We start from the raw sequence: 26,825 nt of genomic DNA on the forward strand, positions 1-26,825 counted from the left end.
TACCCTTCCCGCACAAAAATAAATACTCCTATTTGCCAACACAGGAATCGATCCTGTGTCTTCCCCAACACTTACACGCCACCTTTAAAGCTCCCTAGTGGCGTCACTTAGCCACTTTGCCGGAGGATCTTTTGTGATACACTTTACCCACAACTTAATATAAGGGCACCTAGCCAGAACCCCTAACTCCTAAGTCCAAAATTTAAAAATTCCACCGGTTTTGGCCAACTCATGGGCCTTCCATAAGCCCATTTACATACCCAAATTATGAATTCCATCATCACCTACCAAATTTTAGAAATTTACTTAAAATATCAAGAATCGCGAAAAACCCGAAAATCAGGATGTTACAATCAAATATTTACATGGCATTCATTGGCCAATTTAACCTATACATCAACAACGAAACTTAAACTTATCATGTCTCAATTTAATTTGGCCTAAAATCCTTACATATGGTCAATCAAATTTACCACCTATTTGTACATCATAAGTATAGACTTATAATCATAAAGTCATCACAAGATCATTTTAATGGGTAGGACTTACTCATTTACATTCTTACCAAATGTCCTATATACATCGAATTCATTACTCATGAATTTTACGTACATACCTGTACCCTTTCAACATGATCATACCTTGTCATTTCTTTGACATAATCTTTGGATTTACCCGTACATGGTCCCAGACATGGTCTTACATGGAAATCTCATATCGATGCCAATAGCCCAGCTATGGTCTTACACGATGCCTCATGCCGATGCCATGTCCCATACATGGTCTTACACTGTCTCACATAACGATGCCGATGCCATGTCCCAGACATGGTCTTACACTGGCTCACGTAACAATGCCAATGCCATATCCCAGACATGGACTTATACTGGCTCACATAACAATGCAAATGCCATGTCCCAGATAGGGTCTTACACTGGCTCATGTAGCAATGTCGATGCCATGTCCCAGACATGGTCTTGCACGGTTACACATATTGCCATGGTCCAACCATGGTCTTTGCCGTCAATTCATAACATGTCGTAATTCGATCATACTCAACCCTGCATTTCTCTTAATTTGATCTTTCTATACGATCTCGTATTTTTATATTATTCATGATCCAACAATAACATACGGAATAATACATGATATCGATTAAGCAGTTAAACATATCAAATTTAATGTTTATTAACATACGAACTTACCTCGGTATGAAACGACGAAATAAATCAATTACTCGATTATCTTGCTTTTCCCCCGATCTAATTCCGAATTTCATCTTCCTTTATCTATAACAACACATTTAATTTATTTATTCATCATGCTACTCAAATTACCCCAATTTCACATTTTTGGTAAAATTACATTTTTACCCCTATACTTTGTCATATTTACACTTTTTCCCCTAGGCTCGTAAAATGAAATGTGTTCAATTTCTTTACTACCCATGTATAGCCGAACCATTTTTATGCTTAGAGTAGCCTACATTTTCCATTATTTCACACATTTACAACCTATTTTACCTATTTTACAAATTTTACAAAATGGCCCACCCATTTTAGGTGTTTTAATGAAAATCATTTAACAAAAGTTGTTTATTTAACAACCAATATTCATTTTCTTCCATAAAAATGTAGCAAACAACATGAATATTCTCATGGAAAGACCTTAGAGTTTCAACCATTTTGCAAAATAGTCTCCTCATTAGCTAGATTAAGTTATAAGGGTTCCAAAAACATAAAAATCAAACAAAAATGACCATCAAAATCACATACTTGCAAGGGTCTAAAGTTGCTGAAAATTTCAAGCTTCGATAGCCATTTTTCTTATACAAAATAGATGAAGAGAAGAAGATGGAAAAAAAGAAGATGATAATTAGGCTTTTTATTATTATTTTATTTATTAGTAAAATTTTGTCACCTAATGCCAACTAACCATTGACTTTTCATGATTTTTGTCTCCATATCCAGCCACCACATTAATATTTGTCTATTTCCTTAATAAGGACCTCTATTTTAATGTTCCATAGCTAATTAACACCTTTAGCTAATAGAACAAAACTTAAATACTTTATGCGATTTAGTCCGTTTTTCAAAATTAAGCATGCAATTGCTTAAATTAATTCACCAAAATTTTCAAACATCCATATAATCATTCTATAACACAAAATAACATTAAAATAATTTCTTGACCTTGGATTTGTGGTCTCAAAACCACTATTCTGACTAGGCCCAAAATCTGGCTGTTACAATCACATTATATCAAAGCAAGATAACATCCATAAATTATACAAGCCAATTCACCAACTAAACATTCATCACAATGAAATTAAAATTCAACCTATACATGCCATTATAACCTTTGCCAAAACATTCAAAAACTACTAAAATTTATGCTGGATAGTGTGATAGATGTAACAACCTATTTTTGGGTCAAATCAGAATAGTGGTTTTGGAACCACAAATATGAAGTAGAAATATTTAATTTATTATTTCTTTAAGTTCTACAACATGATAGAATAATTGTGTGAAAATTTCGCTAAGAAAATTTATCGATTGAGTGCTCAATTTTACAAAAAGGACTAAATTACAATATGTGCAAAATTTGAGTTCTATAAGTTAAAGATGTCTAATTGCTATGAAATTTTAAATTGGAGGTCCTTAAATGGTAATTAAACCAGTATTTAGGATGGACAAAAATGGAAATGGTTAGGTGAAATTTCAAAATTATGCATTAAGGGCATTTTAGTAAATTGCTAAATAAAGACAAAATTAACTAAATAAAAGTGTCCATCTTCTCAATTTAGTCCTCCCATAGCCGAATTTTACAAGAAGCCATAGGTAGGGTTTTGGCCAAGCTTTCAAGCTCGATTGTAAGTCTGTTCTTGTCTCGTTTTTAGTGATTTTTATATTTTTAAGATCATTGTAACTTGATCTATCTATTTCAAGGACTAATTTGAAAGAAAGTTAAAGTCTAAAATTTTACCCATGTTGAATATGTTTGTATTTTGATGTTTGACGGTAGAAAATGCATGTTTGTTGTTAGTTAAACAACATTTGTAAAGTGATTTTCGATGAAAACATCAAATAGAGACATATTTGTAAAAAAGGCCATAAAATGTGTAGAAAAGTGTGAATAAATGAAAAATGTGGGCTATTATGAGTACAAGCAATATTCGGCTAGGCTTGGGTTGGGATGAAATTGAAAGAAATTCATTTTACGAGCCTAGGGCCTAAATTGTAAGATGTTAAAATGTTAGGGGCAAAAATGTAATTTTTCCATAATGTGATTTTGGACTGAATTGAATAGCTTGATGATTAAATAAGTTAAATGTGGTATCATAGATCAAGAAAAACAAAGTTCGGGTGTAGGTCGGGGGAAAAACAAAATAAATTGACGAATAGATCTCTTTTGCCCTTTTTGCATTCAAGGTAAGTTCGTAGGTAAATAAACTTTATTATAATAGTATTTTAAATGCTTTAATTTTGTATGAATTGTGTAAACGACTTTACAGACACATTCGACGATGTTTTTGCAAGCGAGAAATCCCAATCAAACCTTAGGAATAGATTAGGATACAAGTGACATGTCACTAGGGTATTATGTTATGTGATCTGGGTGCTGGTCCTGTACGTCCTACCGGTGGCTGAGTATACTGGCATATGTTGCGGTTACTTGATAGCTTTTGTGACCAGCACCGTGTAGCTACGTCTTGACTGATAGCTTGTGTGAGCAGGCCCATTGATGGCTCGAGAGCGAGCATATATGTGTCATGAGATAGAGGTAGCAATGGCTACATATGTGACACCTTGTGTACAAGGTTTTCCCGAGAATCTGATATTATTATTCCGAGTGGTTCATTGGGTATGTCAAAGATGAGAATAAGTATGAAACCATTACAGTTGGTACAGGTATGTGCATAAAACTTATGATTATTAAATTCGCGAAATGATAAACTCAAGGTAAGTTGTGATGGAATGAACTATGGTTATGAGATTATGGTAAATTACATCGTCTTATATTTATTACTTGAATGTTAAATGTATGGTAAGATTTGCATGTTTCTTTCATACGAGCTTATTAAGCTATATAGCTTACTTCGTTTTACTTTTGATGTTTTATAGTGCCACCAAGCTAGCTCAGATTGGAGATAGTAAGAGATCGCACCACTCTATCAAACAGTCATTTTGGGAATCAATGATCTTAAACATTTTGAGTATATGGCATGTATAGCGACTTGTTCATTTTGTTATATGTGTCATCATGATTTTGGCCAAATGTATTGGTTTGTAATAGTCAAAGGCTTGACTTGGTATTTGGCCATGTAAATTGGCTCATTTTGGTTAAATTGATTGTAAGTTTATATATATATATATGCATGTTTGTGCTAATGTCCCTTTGATGATGTGGTTTATATTGATTTTCTATATGTTGATTGTGGCTTAATGACTTGTTGTGAAATGGATGAGTTTGGTTTATTGGTATGATGGATTATCTTGATAAGTTAATGCAAATTGGAAGTAGTCTTTGTGGTGTTTTGAATGTGAAATTGGTATGTTTGATTTAGCTTATTGAAATGTCTTAAGCATGATAGATGATGGTATTACATTGACATGTGTTGGCCATGATTGTGGATGTTTTGGTTTCCTAAATGCACCATGATCATGCCATTGAATTTGTGTATGTGTATGTGTAAAAGAGGGTGGCAAATGGCTTGGTAAATTGCCTTTATTTTGTCCACACGAGTAGACACACGGGCGTGTGTCCAGGCCGTGTGTCACACACGGCCTATCCATAGGCATGTGTTTCGGCCGTGTGTCCCCTGTACCTTAATTTTTAGAAATAGAATGCTCAGAATTGAGCACACGGGTAGAGACATGAGTGTGTGTCTCAGCCATGTGAGGGACACGGTCCCGGCTATGGGCATGTGTCCTAGCTGTGTGAAGTCTGCACCTATTTTATGAAAATTAATTAACCACACGGCCTAGCACACGGGTGTGTGACTTGGCTATGTGACTTCAATTTGTTCATGCCATGCAAAACAGAGAGTTACACGGGTTAAGGACACGGGCGTGTGTGACCACACAGCCTACCTATAAGGGCGTGTCCTAAACCACACGGGCGTGTAACCCCTGTTTATAGCAAAAAATTTCTAAGTTTTGCAAAAATTCTTTGAGTTATTGGTTTAGTCCCGAACGACTTTTGAAGCATGTTTTGGGCCTCGTAGGTTAGTATTAGGAATTTTATGATTGAATACAAATGGTTTTAATTTGGTTGAAATTTATGACTCGAAATTGTATGATTGGTTGCGATGTAAGCCCAGTAATGCCTCATAACCCTATTCAGGTGTCGAATACGGGTGAGGGGTGTTACAATAGATCTCCGACGAGCTTCCAAACCAATCGAGCTTTCGATAATCTATAAAATGTAGGAAAGAAACTACGTAAGCAATTAATGCTTAGAAGCTCGTATAACAAAAACACAACTTACCATTTCATTTGTATAATGTAAATAGCATTATTATAACACCAACTAAACCATAAGCTTGACATAATGCCTATACAACATCATCAAATACACAAGTTAGTGCATTTAAACATAACTCATTCGAATTAACCATCTGATAAGTCATTTTCCATATGAAAATACATCATTTGGTTCATACATCCTTTCCATGAGCATATGCATAATTCCATTTGAAAACTTACCATTTCAATCCCTTTTCTTGCCCATTGAACCATTTACAATTTCATTAGATACTCGGGAAAGCTCAAACAAAGTGTGCTTAAACATATAACATGTAACACCATTAACTCCTATCTGTCACTGGAATAGAGTTATGGAGCATTACCGTGAAAATGTAACATAAAAGCATATATTTACAAACATTAATAAAAACATAATATAATCCAATCTTATACATAAATATCGTCCCTTAATCGAGCCCTGAGGCCTTAGAAACACTTTAGAAACGATTCAGGACTAAATCAGAAACATTTGGAACATTGAGGAAAAAGTTAGAAATTTTAGACTGCAAGGGTCACACGGCTGAGACACACACCCTTGTTTCAGGCCATATAACAATCAAAATAGGGACATACGGCTGTGTCCGAACCTGTGTCTGTGCCCGTGTAACTCTTTGAGTTGGGTCACACGGCCAAGCCACATGCACATGTACCAAGTTGTGTAACACTCAAAATGGCCTCACACGCTTGTGTGCCAGGCCATGTGCTAGGTCGTGTAATTGCCTGACCTGTAGTCTTTGAAACCTATAAGGGACACATGGTCGTGTCGCATGGTTGTGTGTCAAACACGGCTAAGACACTCGTTCGTGTCTTAGGCCATGTGGACAAGAAATTGGCCAAAATCAAGCCATTTCCTTCACCCACTTCAAGCATGTACCTACAAGCCATTTGTATCCTTAACCAAGGCATTAAAACACGCCAAAACATACATAAAATGACCAAAATCCATTTAACCAATATGTCATATAAGGCACCTCAATCACAATCAAACAACCTTACCTAAACATATGCATTACTACACTAAAAACATAAACTAATAGTTCAATATCATCTCAAAACATACCTCAATTGAGATCACAAGGAACATAACATAACATACCATTTTATTGACTTTAAAAAAAAACCAACCAATGTGCCTTCATAGACATCACAATTAAGTTCAACATTAACATCTAAAACGTATAAACTTCCATCCATTTCTATCATAACATTTAATTCACTCACAAACTAAAACAATTCACAAGTGTGCAATTTCATATCATTCTAACCATTCAAAATGATACCTATCAACTTGGTTAGTATATTGACATATTGTACCCAAAAAACCTATATAGGCACATATACATGCCACTACCCTAAGGAACACAAAAACTACCAACATCGAAGGATAGTGTGAACTGTGGATTCGATCCATCCAAACGTCAGCAACAACTATATACAAACAATTCACAAAAATGAATCAGCTTATAGGGCATAGTAAAGGCATAGTATATCATTAAACCTAACAAAAATTGAATACAACTTATATTTTACTTGATTCAAGGTTACCAAAGTGTAAACAGGGTCACGTAAGTGATATTCAGGGGTACCAAAGTACAAACAAAGGCATGCATGTGCAATTCAAGGGTACCGAAGTACAAACAAGGGCACGTATATGCAATTCTGTAGTACTGAAGTACAAAAAGGGGCACAAATACACAATTCAGGGGTGCCGAAGTACAAAAAGGGGCACGTATGTGCAATTAAGGGTACCGAAGTACAAACATGGGCACGTATGTGCAATTCAAGGATACTGAAGTATAAATAGGGGCACGTACGTGCAATTCAAGGAATAACTAAGCATAAGAAATTAATTACATAACTATATTGCAGAATACAAGTAAAAATTCAATTATGTATAGAAATACTATGAACTTACTTTGACAACTAGGGCGTAAATGTATGATCGAGCTAATCCGTGATTTTCACCTTTCCTCGGTTTAGATCCGATTGAGATTTATCTTGATCTAAATAAATAATTATATTCAATTAAGTATTCAATTAATCTCAAGCATTCAATTCAATCCATAATCCAAATTTATACATAATTACAATTTTACCCCTAATATTTTAACCTTTTTACAATTTAGTTCATAAACTTGTAAATTGAAATCTAAGAGTTTTCATCCTTAACTCATGCTAGCCAAATGTATTATGAACCAATATCAACTCATACAATTCATCATTTTACAATTTAACCGTGATTTTTACTGCTTTTACAAATAAGTCCCTAAATAACATTTTCACCAAATATCACTTTACAAAAAATGTTTATTTATCAACAATAACTCATAATCTTTCATTAAAATTCCAGTATCATGCAAACATGTTCATGAAAACACACTAATCCTTTAACAATTTTGCAAATTAGTCCCTGGGCTGGTTAGATTAAGCTATAACGATCCTAAAAACATAAAAATCATTAAAACCGAAACAAAAACCACTTACATGCAATATGATAGCTTGGCCAAATATCAACCCCTCCTCTAATGGTGATTTTTGGTTGGCTTTGATGAAATGTGAAGAAGATGATTAATTTTGTTTTAATTAGTTTAGCCTTTAATTACTAATTTACAATATTATCTTTTAAAAATATACATATTTTCAACAAAACCAACCCATGAATATCCACTAACTATATAAATGGTCTATTTTCCATCTAAGTCCTCTTATTTTAAAGTTTCATAGCTATTTGATACCTTTAGCTACAAGAACTCCACTTTTACACCTTTTACGAATTAGTACTTTTTTACTTAATTAAACATGCAAACATCAAAATTTCTTCATGAAATTTTTATACAACAATACTAACACACCGTAGACATTAAAATAATAATAAAATGAATATTTTCGCATCGGATTTGTGGTCCCAAAACCACTATTCTTATTTCACTGAAAATAAGGTGTTACATAACCGTAACCTTTCCTGTACATCATTGCTCACATGAGCTGTGAAATGGGCCTGCTCACTGGAGTTGTGGGTCAGAATGTAAGCTACACGATGCTGCTCACACGAGCTATGGAGTATCTGAAGCAAATGTAGGACCTCAGCCATCGGTAGGACATTTAAGACCAACACCTGAAATATGAAAACCCTAATGACATGTCATTTGTATCCTACGAATTCCTACGGATCAAATGGTACTCAATAACCGTCATAACATTTATTTGGTTATATATCATTCAATTACAATATGAATACTTAATAACATACATTTGGATAACATGAACATAATAACCATTCATACGAACTTTGTAACACCCCTTACCATATGCGACGCCGGAATAGGGTACGAGGCATTACCGAACTTGAACGTAAGCAAACATACAAATCGAGACATAAATTTCCATTCAAATTTAAAACTTTTCACATACATTTGTCAAACATGCTTTGGAAGTGGTTCAGGACTAAACCGAGAACTTTAGAAAATTTCGCAACACTTAGAAAATTTTTCATCAAACAGGGATCACACGCCCCTGTGGCTTGGGACATGCCCGTGTGGCCAGGCCGTGTGTTCACACACGGCTGTGTTCAGACCCCGTGTAACTCTCTGTTTGTCATCCATGAACAAAAAGAAGTCACCGGCCAAGGCACACGCCTCTGTACTTAGACTGTATGGTCGATTTAAATTTTCTAATTTTTTCATAAAATAAGTGTAGACTTCACACGGCTAGGGCACATGCTCGTGTTTGAGGGTGTGTCGTCCACACTTTTGAGACACATGCTTGTGTCTCTGCCCATGTGCTGGATACTGAGCTTTCTATTTTGCAACAACTAAGGTGCAAGGGACGGCCGGATCACACGCCCATGGGGCAAACCGTGTGTCACACACGACCTAGACACATGCTCGTGTGTCTACCTGTGGGGACAAAAACAAGGTTTTTTACCAAGTTTTTTTGCCACCCTTCCATGCACAACCTACACAACAACATATAATACCAATCCAAGCATATACATTCAATCCAATCAGCCATAAACAAGGCATCCATACATCATTCACATACTATCATCTATCACATACAACCATCACATGCTCTTCAACTCAAACCATACAATTTCCACATCCATGAAAGGCATCATCATATGCATATACTTAAACCAATATTAGCCAATTTCAATGGCCATTTACAAAATGAATTATCAACCAACATAAGCCAACACATTTGGCCAAATCAATTATGACACATAACATGTAACACCCCAAACCCGGCCCAGACGTTATGGCCAGATCCGACGTGTCACATTGAAGTTTTTAAGAAAACCCATGCCGCTTTCAACGTCCTTCTTAGTGTTTTAAAAGATAGTCTTTGCTAAGTTAATAAAGTGAATGGAAGTCATGCACCGTAGGTATCCAAAGCAGTAGGTGAGCCATGAAGGCTACTTAAGTACCAAGCTCTTGATTGGATCCAATCTTGACATGCCCACAACCATTGCCACACTTTGGTGCTAGGTTAGGTTTTGAGAAAAACGAGTTGGAATTCATTTAAGTAGATATTTTTGATAAATCGATTAATTGTATCGTTGCGTTATTTTGAAAACAATTATCATTTTGGAAACGCGCCCTAGGTCTAACTCCTATTGTTATTAGAAAAATATAGGGTATAAAATAAAATAATCCCAGAAAAATAATTAAAATGGCCTTATTACAACCCAAAGCCAAATAATAATATTAATAAGATAAAACTTATAAAGAAATAAATCGGCTATTTATTGCAATTAAAAGAAACAGAAACAGTAGTGTGGCCATCTCCGAGTCCCTCGTAGCTCCAAACCATCTAAGCTTAGGGATTACCTGCACAGTTAGAAACGGGGTGAGTTATGAAAACTCAGTGTAATCCCCAATAAAAAAACAAACAGTGAATAACACAGTGTCAGTACAATTTGGGACAAAGCCCTATTCAGTAACAGTAAAGTCTGGGCCTTAGCCCTTAAACAGTAGCAATATGGGCCTAAGCCCTAATTCAGTCTCGACATATACTGGGCCAAAGCCTTTTCATAAATCATATCACTGGGCCAAAACCTTTTCATAAATCATATCACTGGCCAAAGCCTTTACTGTAAGCGGTATGGCCCATAGGCCCATTTCGATATCACATGTAATATCAATGAATGTATGCAAGCCTATTTGGGGAGACTACTCAACCCACCATCCGCTACTTCCACCTGTACCAACCAACACACCATGTGGGAAATAACTCAACCCACCCAACCAAACTCTCCACTGGTAGCATAGTTGCTTTATCATATAACTGGAGGCCTAGACTCTTTTAATAACTAGGGCAAAGCCCTTTTTGATAAACTGGGGCAAAACCATTTTCGGTAAACTAGGGCATAGCCCTTTTAGCACTTCCTCCATTTATAAAACCCAACCCATGCAACATGTCATGTATGCAGGATGTCATGCCCATATTTGAATCAAACAATCATAGTCAAGTCATTCATATCACTAACATATATTCACAATCAAATCCATCAACCACACAGTCCAAGTCAGTCACTTGCCCACAAGGGCAAAACAGTCATTTTTCATATTATAAGGGTAATTTCGTAATTTTACCAAATATCAGGGTTTTCCATGTTCATTAACAATTATCAATATTTTTGAGTGTTTAAACAATGATCTTTAACCCACTTTATCAAATTCGGGCTTTTGGGCCCAAAACCCTTAATGGGCCCTACGAATGCTGATTTAGCCCACTAAGCCTGCTTAATCCAAATTTTACAACAGTACTAACCCTGTTAACATGCAAATTTTCCAGATTCCATTTTCTATCAGTTTTACCCAAATGGGCCCGAAAGCCCATTGGGCCCGATTCCAACCCATTGAGGCCCAACTTACCATCGTGCACAAAATTGCGCTCTTACCTGCTCCATCGATCCAAACACCAATCATATCGTATCTATTGCATCTTTAAGCAAAGGAAAAATCACAAGTTCCCGAAATGCTGAAATTTTAGCATTTCGGCTTTTCAGCGAATATTAATCTAAGCTACTGCGAGGGTTATTACACACCTGTTATGGGTTGAAGTTGAAACGTTTCCAAAATCAATCACCTACGATAACCACCACCTATCACTCAAACTTAACTAATCCAATATCAATATATGTAAATCCTAAGCACATCAGTCATACGGAACATAAGGGCATATTCATCATTTTACCATACAGGGGTATTACGGTCACTTTACCCTACAGGGGCTTTACGGTCTTTTTACCTATTAGGGGTATTTTAGCCATTTCATCCTACAAGGGTGTTTTGGTAAATCTACAAAACAAGGGTATTTCAGTAATTTTGTAAACCAATGGTATTTCTATAATTTTTAGAAAGTTAAGGGTATTTCTGTAATTTTGTAAATTAGGGGCATTTTGATAATTTTACAAATTGAGGGTATTTCGGTAATTTCACAAACTAGTGGTATTTTGGTAATTTTACAAACTAGGGGTATTTTGGTAATTCTATCCTACAGGGGTATTTCAGTAATTTCACAATCAAGGGTAAAATGGTAATTCTATAAATCGAGGGTAAAACTGTAATTCTGTAAACCGAGGGTAAAACGGTAATTCTATAAATTGAGGGTAAAACGGTAATTCTATAAATCGAGGGTACTTTGGTAATTTTACAAGTCGAGGGCATTTCAATAATTGGTAAACTAAAGTATTCTAAACAAGGATAACAATACAAATGGCCCTAAAGCCCATTCTCAGCCCAAATGGGCCTACATGCTCGTGTGGCCCTTTTAGCCCAAATCTAGCCACGAATATGAGATTCACCTAGCCTAGTCCAATATTTATTACACAATCAAACAACTTATCCAATTGGGCTCGTAGGCCCATTAGGCCCACATAGCCCCTTTCGGCCCATCGCAGCCCAAAGTAGCCATCCTACAGCTAGAGTAGTGAGAAATACACACCTGATAGGAGACTGGAGTTAATCCACGCTCCGAGCACTCTTAGTCAACGCCCAACACAAACGAGCACGCCATACAATGAAAGGGATCAGCCAAGAAAGGTACCTTTACTCTCCTCATGGTTCCCTCTATTTAAAGGCAGCTTCACAACCATTCTTATGTTAGCTTCCCGATGTGGGATCCCTCCAACATCAGAGTTTAAATTCAACACCAACTCTTGGCACCCCCTGTTAGCAAAATAAATGCTCCTTGCTTGTCATGGGATTCGAACCCATGCCTCCCCTCAGATGCTCCACACGCTACTTGCCACTAAGCCACAAGGTTTTTTGTGTCATATTTTATCCCCAATTAATTATAAGGTCTAAAGGCCAAAGTCCGTGTTCCTTAAAAAACCAAAATAAATTGCAAGAGCCAAGGCTTGAACCCAGGCTCCCATACAACCTTAATGACGCCACAACCACTAGACTACAAGCTTCATTGTGTCATTTATTTAACACAATAATTTAAAAGCCGTCATCCAAGCATCCAGGTTTTTTTCTCTTAATACCAAAATTTTTGCTAAAGCCCAAGTTTGAACCCAAGATTTCTCTAACACTTCTCAGGGCCATTAACCACCAAAGCAGACATTTAATTGTGTCATTTTATTGCACAATTAAATACCTATATACAACCTCCTTACGGACCCACACTCAAGGCCCAATACTTCTAGGCCCAAATTCGGGGTGTTACATAACAAAAGACCAAGTTCCTAAACATGCCATACATTAAAATTATTGGTACCTAAAATGTTGAGTTGATACTGTGAATGGATCTCTGACAGTATTCAATCCCCAAGTTGGCTTGGCGACACTATAAAACAAGGGAAAAGAAAGGGAGTAAGCTTTAAAGCTTAGTAAGTTCCTATGAAAATAATATGTAACACCCTGAATTTGGGCCTAGAAGTATTGGGCCTTGAGTGTGGGTTTGTAAGGAGGTTTTATATAGGTATTTAATTGTGCAATGAAAGGACACAATTAAATGTTTGCTTTAGTGGTTAATGGCTCTGAGAAGTGTTAGAGAAATCTTGGGTTCAAACTTGGGCTTTAGCAAAAATTTTGTATTAAGTGAGAAAAAAAACCTGGATGCTTGGATGAGGGTTTTTAAATTATTGTGTTAAATAAATGACACAAAGAAGCTTGTAGTCTAGTGGTTGTAGCGTCATTAAGGTTGTATGGGAGCCTGGGTTCAAGCCTAGGCTCTTGCAATTTATTTTGGGTTTTTTAAAGGGAACCTGGACTTTGGCCTTTAGACCTTATAATTAATTGGGGATAAAATATAACACAAAAAGCCTTGTGGCTTAGTGGCAAGTAGCGTGTGGAGCATTTAAGGGGAGGCATAGGTTCGAATCCCATGGCAAGCAAAGAGCATTTATTTTGCTAACAGGGGGCGGCAAGAGTTGGTGTTGAATTTAAACTCTAATGTTGGAGGGATCCCACATCAGGAAGCTAATATAAGAGTGGATGCGAAGCTGGCTTTAAATAGAGAGAACCATGAAGAGAGTAAATGTACCTTTCTTGGTTGATCCCTTTCGCTGTATGGCGTGCTCGTTTGGGTTGGGCATCGGCTAAGGGTGCTCGGAGTGTGGATTAACTCCAGTCTCCTATCAGGTGTGTATTTCTTACTACTCTAGTCAGTAGGATGGCTACTTGAACACATGGGGTGAAAGGGGTCATGTGGGCCTAATGGGCCCACAGCCCAATTGGATAAGTTATTTGATTGTGTAGTAAATATTGGGCTAGGCTAGGTGAATCTCATATTTGTGGCTAGATTTGGGCTAAAAGGGCCACACGAGCGCAGGGCCCATTTAGGCCGAGAATAGGCTTTAGGCCCATTCGTATTGTTATCCCCTGCTTAGAATACTTTAGTTTACTAAAATTACCGAAATACCCTTAGTTTGTAAAAATATTGAAATACCTCGATTTGTAAATTTACCAAATACCTTCGACTTGTAAAATTACCAAAGTACCCCCGATTTACAAAATTACCGTTTTACCCCTAATTTACATAATTACCGTTTTACCCCTGATTTACATAATTATCGTTTTACCCTCGACTCACAAAATTACCGTTTTACCCCTAATTTACATAATTACCGCTTTTACCCCGATTTATATAATTATCGCTTTTACCTCGACTTACGTAATTACTGCTTTTACCCTCGATTTCTTGAATTACTGCTTTTACCCTTGATTTATAGAATTACTATTTTACCCTTGATTTACAGAATTACTGTTTTACCCTCGATTTACAAAATTACTAAAATACCCTTAGTTTGTAAAATTACCAAAATACCCTTAGTTTGTAAAATTACCAAAATACCCCTAGTTTGTAAAATTACCAAAATACTATTGGTTTGTGAAATTACCGAAATACCCTCAATTTGTAAAATTACCAAAATACCCACGATTTACTGAGTTATAGAAATACCATTGACTTTCTAAAATTATAGAAATACCATTGGTTTACAAAATTACCAAATACCTTTGGTTTGTTGATTTACCAAAACACCCTTGTAGGATGAAATGACTAAAATACCCCTAAAAGGTAAAAAGACCGTAAAGCCCTCAGAGGGTAAAGTGATCGTAATACCCTCGTATGGTAAAATGACGAATATGCCCTTATGTTCCATATGACTGATGTGCTTAGGATTTACATATATTGATATTGGATTAGTTAAGTTTGAGTGACAGGTGGTGGTTATCGTATGCGATTGACTTTAGAAACGTTTCAACTTCAACCCGTAACAGGTGTGTACTAACCCTCGTAATAGCTTAGATTAATATTTGCTGAAAAGCCAAAAACTTCATATTTTAGTGATTCGGGAATTAATATTTAGATCTATTTTCTACGCACGTTTAAGTTGGATTCACAACGGATATGGGGTAGGAAGGTATTTGGAACGTTCTTCAATGAGTAGATCTCTTGGTAAGTATTCGAACCTTCTTTCCATTTGTATCTTGTGGTTTAAGAAAAGCTGAAAACCCCTCTGTCGACTAAGGCTAAAAGGGTTTTTGGTGTTATTTGGTTTGTTGGTGCTAGTGAGGATTAAAGGCTACCGATCGAGGAGTGTGTGAAAAGCTTGGATCATCGGAGTGACTAAATCTAGTCATCAACTTCGGCAAAGGTATGAACCCAAGGGCCATTATGGATGGTGGCCGAATGTGTAAGTGATGATAATAGGTTGTTTTCGATTTGGTTTAATAATAACATGGTCTAATCTATAAGTGGTTGATTATAGAAGAAATCGCATAGGAGATCTCGTGAAGGAATATCGCAAATCAGGTGTGTAACGAACCCTTTTCATAGTTTAAAGCGATGAATGCCGAAAAGCCGAAATGCCGAAATTCTGGCATTTCGAGGACTTGTGAGCAAGCTTAACGCTCACTAGTTAGTTAGAATCGATGAGATTATGATCGGGAACATTGAAAGCAGTAAGAACGTGATTTTTGGCATTCACGGTAAGTTGGGCCTCGAGGGTCGCAATAGGGCCCAATAGGCTTTCGCCCATTTGGGTAAAATTGGTAGAAAGCGGAAATCATTAAATTGGTCATTAAGACTATTAACACTATTATGGATATAGGCTAAATGGGCCTAGATGACAAAATCGGCTAAGTAGGGCCCATTAGGGGTTTTAGGCCCAATAACTCGGTTTCATTAAAAGTGGGCTAGAAACGTGGTTTACACAAATGAATAGTTAGTAACTGATGATGAACATGGAACAATCCCTAATTTTTGGTAAAATTACGATATTACCCTTATAATATGAAAATGACCATTTTGTCCCTAGGTAAAAATGACCATTATACCCCTAGGGTTTATATATGAACTTAATGCATGGGATTTTGATAAACATGATATGTATGATATGCACATGACATGTATGATATGCACATGATATGTATGATATGCACACGAGATGTTCATAAATGCATTGGGTTGGGTTTTTTATATGAATGGAGGAAGTGAAAAAGGGCTTATGCCCCAGTTATTAAAGGGCTTATGCCCCAGTTATTAAAGGGCTTATGCCCCAGTTATAAAAAGGGCTTTTGCCCTGCTTATTAAAAGAGGCTAGGCCTCCAAGATATGATAAAGCAAATAAGTCGCCAAAGGAGAGTTATGGCGGGGTGGGTCGAGTTAATCCCCACATGGTGTGTTGGTTGGTACGGTGGAGAGTAGCGGATGGTGGGTTGAGTAGTCTCCCAGATGGGTTTGCATTCTTTCATTGACATTATATGTGATATTGAAATGGGCCTATGGGCCATACCGTTTCTACACGTAAAGGCTTCGCCCAAGAATATGAAATTTGAAAAGGCTTCGCCCAAAGTGTTATGAAATATGAATATGAAAAGGGCTATGGCCCAAGATATGTTTGAGATTGGATTTGGGCTTAGACCCAACAGTGCTTATTGTTTTGGGCTCAAAGGGCTTGTTGCACATCGAAGTTTCCAAACTCACCCCTTTCCTTAACCTTACTGTGTGAGCCTTAATATGGGGACTTGGTAGGAGGATTCAGAGTAGCCACGGTGATCGGTTTTGGACCTTTAAATAAGCGTTGGTTTTCATTTAACTTCCTTTAATTATTATTTATTTTGGGTTGTAATAAGGCCATTTTTAACTTTTCTTTTATTTCTTCTCTAGATTATTTTATTCTTAATAACTTTAAAATTGGTTGATAATTATTCAATTGGGCTAGACTTAGGACGTGTTTTCAAAACGATAATTGTTTTTAAAAATATCTCAACGCCACGATTAATTGATTTATCAAAGACGTTCACTTAAACAAATTTAAACTCGATATAACAAACTGTGGCTATGGTTGTGGGCATGTCTAGGATTGGATCCAATCAAAGAGCTTGGTACTTAAGCGACCTTCATGGCTCACCTCCTCTCTCTCGGATACCTACCGGTACCCAAATTCCATACACTTGGTTAACTCAACAAAATATATATTTTTGAAACACTAAAACGGGCGTGGGTTTTCAACTCCAATGTGTACGTCCGATCCTACCATAACGCTCTAGGCCGGGTTTGGGGTGTTACATTTAGTGGTATCGAGCTAAGTTGCAACAACTTGGTCGTGGATCGGTCTGAAATTTTTCAAAATTTAGGCCTAAGAAGGGTATTTTGGAAATGGTTTTGAAAAGTTCATTTTAAAGATGTTTTATGAGTATATATGTTAAAATGGTCCAAGTTTTTCTGCTTTTCAATCAAGAGTTTCAAAATAAAGGGTGTTTTCAAATCAAAGTTTTTTTTCCGTGATCAAAAACATGGTTTTCGAGTTTTAAATGGATTGGAGAAAGAAGTGGCGCATCGAATCCCCTGCACCAAGTCCGTAAGTATACTATCTTTTACGTTATGTATATGATGCTATGAATAGAACCGAGACCCTACTATGATACTCTAGATAGGGTAGAGTCAGAAACCCTAGAATATCGAGACTATAGCTAGGCTTTGATTCTATAAAATAGAAACTTTAAAATACTATCTCTGCATAAGACATATGAATAAATAGTAAAATTTTTGAGATCTTGGTAGTTATTTGATATGTGTACCGGTAATGTAGAGTATTGATATGGATTCGAGGGTAAGCAAAGTCTTCCAACTTTCGGTAGTGGTAACTCGTAGCTTCGTCTCGAGGCAATCGCCGAGTTAGTAAGGAAAGTGGTAGAGGAAGTATTGGATACCAAAATTAAGGAAATTAGGGAAACGCTTCAAGGGTGCTTGGAGTGTAAGAAAAGGAAGGATTCTAGTTCTCGAAAAACCAAGCCTCGCTCGTGAAACATGTTAAGGCACGACCAAACTATCCAATCAAAAGATCGCAGACGGACGCCATCCGGTGAATGCCATAGGAAGACAGGAGCATGTCTTAGATGTGGGTCCAAGGAGCATCGAGCTCGGGATCGCCAAGTTTATTTTATTTAAATATGTGTTACTTAATTGTATGCGTTTGATAAATGTTTCTTTACTTTAGTAATTAGATGTTCTGGGTCGTACTAAGAATTATTTTTAATTAGAGTGCGTAGCGGAAGCATAGAGGTTTGACTTGAGTAATACGGTTAGTTGATAGTTGGAAATTTCGAGGACGAAATTTCTTTAAGGGGAGTAGAATTGTAACACCCTGAATTTGGGCCTAGAAGTATTGGGCCTTGAGTGTGGGTTTGTAAGGAGGTTTTATATAGGTATTTAATTGTGCAATGAAAGGACACAATTAAATGTTTGCTTTAGTGGTTAATGGCTCTGAGAAGTGTTAGAGAAATCTTGGGTTCAAACTTGGGCTTTAGCAAAAATTTTGTATTAAGTGAGAAAAAAAACCTGGATGCTTGGATGAGGGTTTTTAAATTATTGTGTTAAATAAATGACACAAAGAAGCTTGTAGTCTAGTGGTTGTGGCGTCATTAAGGTTGTATGGGAGCCTGGGTTCAAGCCTAGGCTCTTGCAATTTATTTTGGGTTTTTTAAAGGGAACCTGGACTTTGGCCTTTAGACCTTATAATTAATTGGGGATAAAATATAACACAAAAAGCCTTGTGGCTTAGTGGCAAGTAGCGTGTGGAGCATTTAAGGGGAGGCATAGGTTCGAATCCCATGGCAAGCAAAGAGCATTTATTTTGCTAACAGGGGGCGGCAAGAGTTGGTGTTGAATTTAAACTCTAATGTTGGAGGGATCCCACATCAGGAAGCTAATATAAGAGTGGATGCAAAGCTGGCTTTAAATAGAGAGAACCATGAAGAGAGTAAATGTACCTTTCTTGGCTGATCCCTTTCGCTGTATGGCGTGCTCGTTTGGGTTGGGCGTCGGCTAAGGGTGCTCGGAGTGTGGATTAACTCCAGTCTCCTATCAGGTGTGTATTTCTTACTACTCTAGCTGTAGGATGGCTACTTCGGGCCGCGATGGGCCGAAAGGGGTCATGTGGGCCTAATGGGCCTACAGGCCCAATTGGATAAGTTATTTGATTGTGTAGTAAATATTGGGCTAGGCTAGGTGAATCTCATATTTGTGGCTAGATTTGGGCTAAAAGGGCCACACGAGCGTGTGGGCCCATTTGGGCCGAGAATAGGCTTTAGGCCCATTCGTATTGTTATCCCTGTTTAGAATACTTTAGTTTACTAAAATTACCGAAATACCCTTAGTTTGTAAAAATACTGAAATACCCTCGATTTGTAAATTTACCGAAATACCTTCGACTTGTAAAATTACCAAAGTACCCCCGATTTACAAAATTACCGTTTTACCCTTAATTTACATAATTACCGTTTTACCCCTGATTTACATAATTATCGTTTTTCCCTCAACTCACAAAATTACCGTTTTACCCCTAATTAACATAATTACCGTTTTACCCCCGATTTACATAATTATCGTTTTACCTCGACTTACGTAATTACTGCTTTTACCCTCGATTCTTGAATTACTGCTTTACCCTTGATTTATAGAATTACTATTTTACCCTTGATTTACGTGAATTCTTGCTTTTATCCTCGATTTACAAAATTACTAAAATACCCTTAGTTTGTAAAATTACCAAAATACCCTAGTTTGTAAAATTACCAAAATACTATTGGTTTGTGAAATTACCAAAATACCTCAATTTGTAAAATTACCAAAATACCCACGATTTACTGAGTTATAGAAATACCCTTGACTTTCTAAAATTATAGAAATACCATTGGTTTACAAAATTACCGAAATACCTTTGGTTTGTTGATTTACCAAAACACCCTTGTAGGATGAAATGACTAAAATACCCCTAAAAGGTAAAAAGACCGTAAAGCCCTGTAGGGTAAAGTGACCGTAATACCCTGTATGGTAAAATGACGAATATGCCCTTATGTTCCGTATGACCGATGTGCTTAGGATTTACATATATTGATATTGGATTAGTTAAGTTTGAGTGATGGTGGTGGTTATCGTATGCGATTGACTTTGGAAACGTTTGACTTCAACCCGTAATGTGTGTGTACTAACCTCGTAATAGCTTAGATTAATATTTGCTTGAAAAGTCAAAGCTTCATATTTTAGTGATTCGGAATTAATATTTAGATCTATTTTCTCACGCACGCTTAAGTTGGATTCACAACGGATATGGGGTAGGAAGGTATTTGGAACGTTCTTCAATGAGTAGATCTCTTGGTAAGTATTCGAACCTTCTTTCCATTTGTATCTTGTGGTTTAAGAAAAGTCGAAAACCCTCTCGTCGACTAAGGCTAAAAGGGTTTTTGGTGTTATTTGGTTTGTTGGTGCTAGTGAGGATTAAAGGCTACCGATCGAGGAGTGTGAAAAGCTTGGATCATCGGAGTGACTAAATCTAGTCATCAACTTCGGCAAAGGTATGAACCCAAGGGCCATTATGGATGGTGGCCGAATGTGTAAGTGATGATAATAGGTTGTTTTCGATTTGGTTTAATAATAACATGGTCTAATCTATAAGTGGTTGATTATAGGAGAAATCACATAGGAGATCTCGTGAAGGAATATCGCAAATCGTGTGTAACTAACCCTTTTCATAGTTTAAAGCGATGAATGTTGAAAAGCGAAATGCCAAAATTCTGGCATTTCGAGGACTTGTGAGCAAGCGAACACTCACTAGTTAGTTAGAATCGATGAGATTATGATCGGGAACATTGGAAGCAGTAAGAACGTGATTTTTGGCATTCACGGTAAGTTGGGCCTCGAGGGTCGCAATAGGGCCCAATAGGCTTTCGCCCATTTGGGTAAAATTGGTAGAAAACGAAATCATTAAATTGGTCATTAAGACTATTAACACTATTATGGATATAGGCTAAATGGGCCTAGATGACAAAATCGGCTAAGTAGGGCCCATTAGGGGTTTTAGGCCCAATAACTCGGTTTCATTAAAAGTGGGCTAGAAACGCGGTTACACAAATGAATAGTTAGTAACTGATGATGAACATGGAACAATCCCTAATTTTTGGTAAAATTACGATATTACCCTTATAATATAAAAATGACCATTTTGCCCCTAGGTAAAAATGACCATTATACCCCTAGGGTTTATATATGAACTTAATGCATGGGATTTTGATAAACATGATATGTATGATATGCACATGACATGTATGATATGCACATGATATGTATGATATGCACACGAGATGTTCATAAATGCATTGGGTTGGGTTTTTATATGAATGGAGGAAGTGAAAAGGGCTTATGCCCCGCTTATTAAAGGGCTTATGCCCTGCTTATTAAAGGGCTTATGCCCCGCTTATAAAAAGGGCTTTTGCCCTGATTATTAAAAGAGGCTAGGCCTCCAAGTTATATGATAAAGCAAATAAGCCGCCAAAGGAGAGTTATGGCGGGGTGGGTCGAGTTAATCCCACATGGTGTGTTGGTTGGTACGGTGGAGAGTAGCGGATGGTGGGTTGAGTAGTCTCCTAGATGGGTTTGCATTCTTTCATTGACATTATATGTGATATTGAAATGGGCCTATGGGCCATACTGCCACTCCGTAAAGGCTTCGCCCAAGAATATGAAATTTGAAAAGGCTTGCCCGGTGTTATGAAATATGAATATGGAAAGGGCTATGGCCCAAGATATGTTTGAGATTGATTTGGGCTTAGACCCAACAGTGCTATTGTTTTGGGCTCGAAAGGGCTTGTTGCACATGAGTTTCCAAACTCACCCCTTTCCTTAACCTTACAAGTGAGCCTTAATATGGGAACTTGGGCCGGAGGGGATTCAGAGTAGCCACGGTGATCGATTTTGGACCTTTAAATAAGCGTTGGTTTTCATTTAACTTCCTTTAATTATTATTTATTTTGGGTTGTAATAAGGCCATTTTAACTTTTCTTTTATTTCTTCTCGAGATTATTTTATTCTTAATAACTTTAAAATTGGTTGATAATTATTCAATTGGGCTAGACTTAGGACGTGTTTTCAAAACGATAATTGTTTTTAAAAATATCTCAACGCCACGATTAATTGATTTATCAAAGACGTTCACTTAAACAAATTTAAACTCGATATAACAAACTGTGGCTATGGTTGTGGGCATGTCTAGGATTGGATCCAATCAAAGAGCTTGGTACTTAAGCAGCCTTCATGGCTCACCTCCTCTGTCTCGGATACCTACCTGGTGCCCAGCTTCCATACACTTGGTTAACTCAACAAAATATATGTTTTTGAAACACTAAAATAGAACGTGGGTTTTCAACTCCAATGTGGCACGTCAGATCCGGCCATAACGTCTAGGCCGGGTTTGGGGTGTTACATAATAAGCATCATAAACACACATTTATCAAGCAATTAACATGAAGTGAATTAACATATATGTCATTATGAATCTCATAGTCCAACTTGGCATGGATATTATTATAACCTTAGTATCATAACTTGCACAATCATAACCTTACGGAGGGATTCACCACATATCGAGCTCATTAAGCATAAGTTTTACGTACATACCTGTACCATCTTGCAACAGACCATGGTCTTTCGCAACATTAACAATTCCGTTACAATTCCCTATACATGCTTATAACAGCTTACATTTTTCATTAAATCACACTTTTACATGCATTTTGAAATCTTTTTACAAATAGGACCTTTTGACATTTTCATCAAAAAACCTTGTAAAAGCTGTTTATCTAACATTAAACTTGCATAATCTACCATTAGACATCAAAATGCACAAATATCTGACATGGGTCAAACCCTAGATCTCAATCATAAGCTCAAATTAATGGTAGAAATAACTAGATCGGATGATAACGACTTTAAAAATGTAAAGAGCATTAAAAACGAGGCTAGGATGTACTTACAATCAAGCTTGGAAGTTGAACAAACCCTACCTATGGTGACCTTCTAATTTTCGGCACATGGAGAAGAAGATGGACAAAAAATTTGGTTTTATTTTCCCTTTTTATTAATTTATTTACCAAATGCCTAAAATGCCCTAATGCATAACTTTGAAATTTCATCTATTCATGTCCATTTTTGTCCATTAACTTATCCAATGGTCTAATTACCGACTAAGGACCTCTAATTTAAAATCTCATAGAAATTGGACACCTTTAACAATTAGAACTCAACTTTGCACTTTTTATAATTTAGTCCTTTTTACTAAATTAAGTGCCCAAACATCAGAAATTTTGAACGGAATTTTCACGAAATCATTCCATAAAACTGTAGACCATGAAAATAAAATAAAAACAAGTTTTCCTACATTGGATTCGTGGTCCTGAAACCACTATTTTGACTAGCCCCAAAATCAGGCTATTATAAACTTACCTCGACAACTAGGGGGCGTAGAAGTTAAAATGAGTTAATCCGAAGCTTTTGCTTTGCCTCGATCTAGATCTGTACGTGGTCTATATTGATCTAAATAGACAAATTCCAGTCCATTTAATACCTCTAGTATTCAATTTAGTCCACATTACATATTTATACAAAATTACTATTTTGCCCTTAACATTTTTACTTTTCACAATTTAGTCTTTAAGCTCATTAATTTGAATTTAAGCATTTTAATCCTTCTCATAGGCTAACCAAATTCTTTAGGGACTTAAACCAACCCAAATAATTCATCATTTCACAAATTTAACATGAATTTTTGCCATTTTTACAAATAAATCCCTAAATGCAAATTTCTTCAAAAATCACTTTACAAAACTTGTTTATTTATCAATAAGGATTCATAATCTATCATTAAACATCAAAAACTATACAAGAACATTCATGGCATAACCCTCAACATTCAACAGTGTTACAAATTGAACCCTGGGCTAGCTAAGTAAATTAAAATAACCTCAAAAACATAGAAATCGTTAAAAATAGGGTTGAAAACACTTACATGCAATCAACACAAGCTTGACCAAAACAAGCTCTCATCCATGGAGTTTCTTATTCTTTAAAATCAGTTAGGGCAAAGAAATAAGGATGATATCATTTTTCTTTTCTTTTGTTTTAACCTTATTTACCTAATTACTATTTTAACCTTTAAAAACTTTAATAATTTCATTAAAACCATGTCCATAAACATCCACTATCACCTCAAATGGACTATTTAGCATATAAGTCCTTTAGATTAAGGTTTCATAGCCATTTGACCCTTTTAACTAATGAAGCTATACTTTTACGATTCCTTTTCACTTAATTAAGCATGCAAACATCAAAATTTCTTAACAAAATTTTAGTACAATCTTACAACATCCCATAGACATTAAAATAATAATAAAATAATAATTTAATCATCGGATTTGTGGTCCCAAAATCACTATTCTGATTTTACTGAAAACAGGTTGTTACAACTCTCCCCATAAAGGAATTTTCATCCCTGAAAATCTTACCAGAAAATAGGTTCGAGTATTGCACTTTCTTACCTTCTCCCAGTTCCCAAGTAGCCTCTTCTATTCCGTGTCATTGCCAGAGAACTTTAACTAAAGCTATACTTTTATTTCTCAATTTTTTAACTTTCTGAGCTAGAATTCTAATTGGCTCTTCACTGTACGTTATATCTGACTAAATCTCAACATCTATTGGGGATATCATACGTGAAGTATCTGATCGATACCATCGTAACATCGATACATGAAATACATTATGAATCTTTTCTAACTCTGACAGCAAAGCCAATCAGTAAGTTATTAGCCCAATCCTCTCAACGATCTTGTACGGTCCGATAAATCGCAGACTAAGCTTTCCTTTCTGGCCAAATCGAAGAACTTTCTCCCAAGGTGATACTTTTAGAAATACCTTGTCGTTGACTTGAAACTCTATATCTTTCCTTTTCAAATTTTTGTAGGATTTCTGACGATCAAAAGCCGCTTTCAAACTATCATGTATCACTTTAACCTTTTCTTCAGTTTCTCGAATCAAATCAACACCGAATAACTTTTTCTCACTTAGCTCAGTCTAATATAACAGAGTTCAACATTTTTTACCATAAAAAGCTTCGTATGGTGCCATTTTAATGCTTGCTTAATAACTATTATTGTATGCAAAGTCAACTAATGGAAAAAATCTCTCCTAGTTACCTTCAAACTCTAAAACACAACATCGAAGCATATCTTTGAGTATATGAATTACTCGCTAGGACTGACCATCGGTCTGAAGATGAAATGTTGTGTTAAAATGTAGTCGAGCACCTAGAGCTTCATGTAACTTGCTCCAGAATCGAGACGTAAACCATGGATCCTTGTAAGAGATAATAGAAACTGGCGCACCATGTAGTCTAACAAATTCAAAAACATATAACTCTATGAATCTCTCAAGTGAAAATCCATATGCACAGGAATGAAATGCGACGATTTTATCAAATGATTTACAATTACCCATACAACGTCTTTCCGTAACAACCTATTTTTTAATGGTATCGAAAAAAGTGGTTTCAGAGCCACCGAATTCGACGAGTAAGTTCGTAAATATTATTATTTAATATTTATGAGTCAAACATAGTTTTAAAAAGGTTTTTAATATAGTGATTTTTGTTATATAAGAGATTTATTAAGTTCAAGTGGTAAGACCCTAAGGTCAAGTGGTTTTAGAATATAAGGTATTGGGACCTTGTTACTATAAATCGAGCCTTAAATATTTTTATAAATATTTACGGAGTGTCAATAAGGTGGTAATAAAGTTTTGTAACACCCCTAACTCGTATTCGACGCTGGGATAGGGTTATGAAGCATTACCGAACATATAAAATAATTAAACATTTATTTCACAAAAATTTTCAAATTTCAAGTAATCAACATTCAATATCATTCACATCGTCCCTAATACGAGCCTATGAGGCCCCAAGCATGCTTTCGAAAAGGTTAGGGACAAAACTGACAACTTAGGAAATTTTTATGAAATTTAGAAATTTTTCAAACTACATGGGACACACGCCCCTGTGGCCCGGCCGTGTGTCTCACATGGCCAAAGACATGCTTGTGTCATAGGCCATGTGGACATTTGAAATGGGAGCACCCGGTCGTGTCTTAGCCCGTGTTCGACCCCGTGTAACTCTCTAACATGGGTCACACGGACAACACACACGCCCATGTGACTATTTTGTGTGCCCTAGAAATGGCCACACACGCTCGTGTGATAGGCGGTGTGCTAGGTCGAGCCAAACTTGTAGGGTATATTGACTTATGCAACACGGCCAAGTCACACGCCTATGTACTAAGTTGTGTGGAGTATACTGACTTGATTTTTAATTCAACACCAGGAGACACACGGCTGAGGAACACGCCCATGTCTCTGCCCGTGTGGACAAAAATAGGCTATTTACCAAGCCATTTTGCCACCCAAACTTGCACAAACCTAAACCAACCCAATTGGCACAAAAACATGGCATAACTAAGCATT

At 36.5% G+C, this 26,825-nt stretch overlaps 1 long non-coding RNA gene across 2 annotated transcripts in view; it reads left to right on the forward strand.

The window, feature by feature from the left end:
- Positions 1-15,551: 15,551 nt before the first annotated feature.
- The window catches only part of LOC128295094 (uncharacterized), an 86,060-nt gene continuing 74,786 nt past the window's right edge, over positions 15,552-26,825 (forward strand). The window contains exon 1 of one of the 2 annotated variants that reach the window (XR_008285405.1): positions 15,552-15,636. This is a non-coding gene — a long non-coding RNA (uncharacterized LOC128295094). Of the gene's footprint in view, positions 15,637-20,783; positions 20,840-26,825 lie in introns of those variants that run through there. The other variant, XR_008285404.1, reaches the window with a different exon arrangement.

Source organism: Gossypium arboreum, chromosome 7, assembly GCF_025698485.1.
Source record: "Gossypium arboreum isolate Shixiya-1 chromosome 7, ASM2569848v2, whole genome shotgun sequence".
Taxonomy (NCBI): domain Eukaryota; kingdom Viridiplantae; phylum Streptophyta; class Magnoliopsida; order Malvales; family Malvaceae; genus Gossypium; species Gossypium arboreum.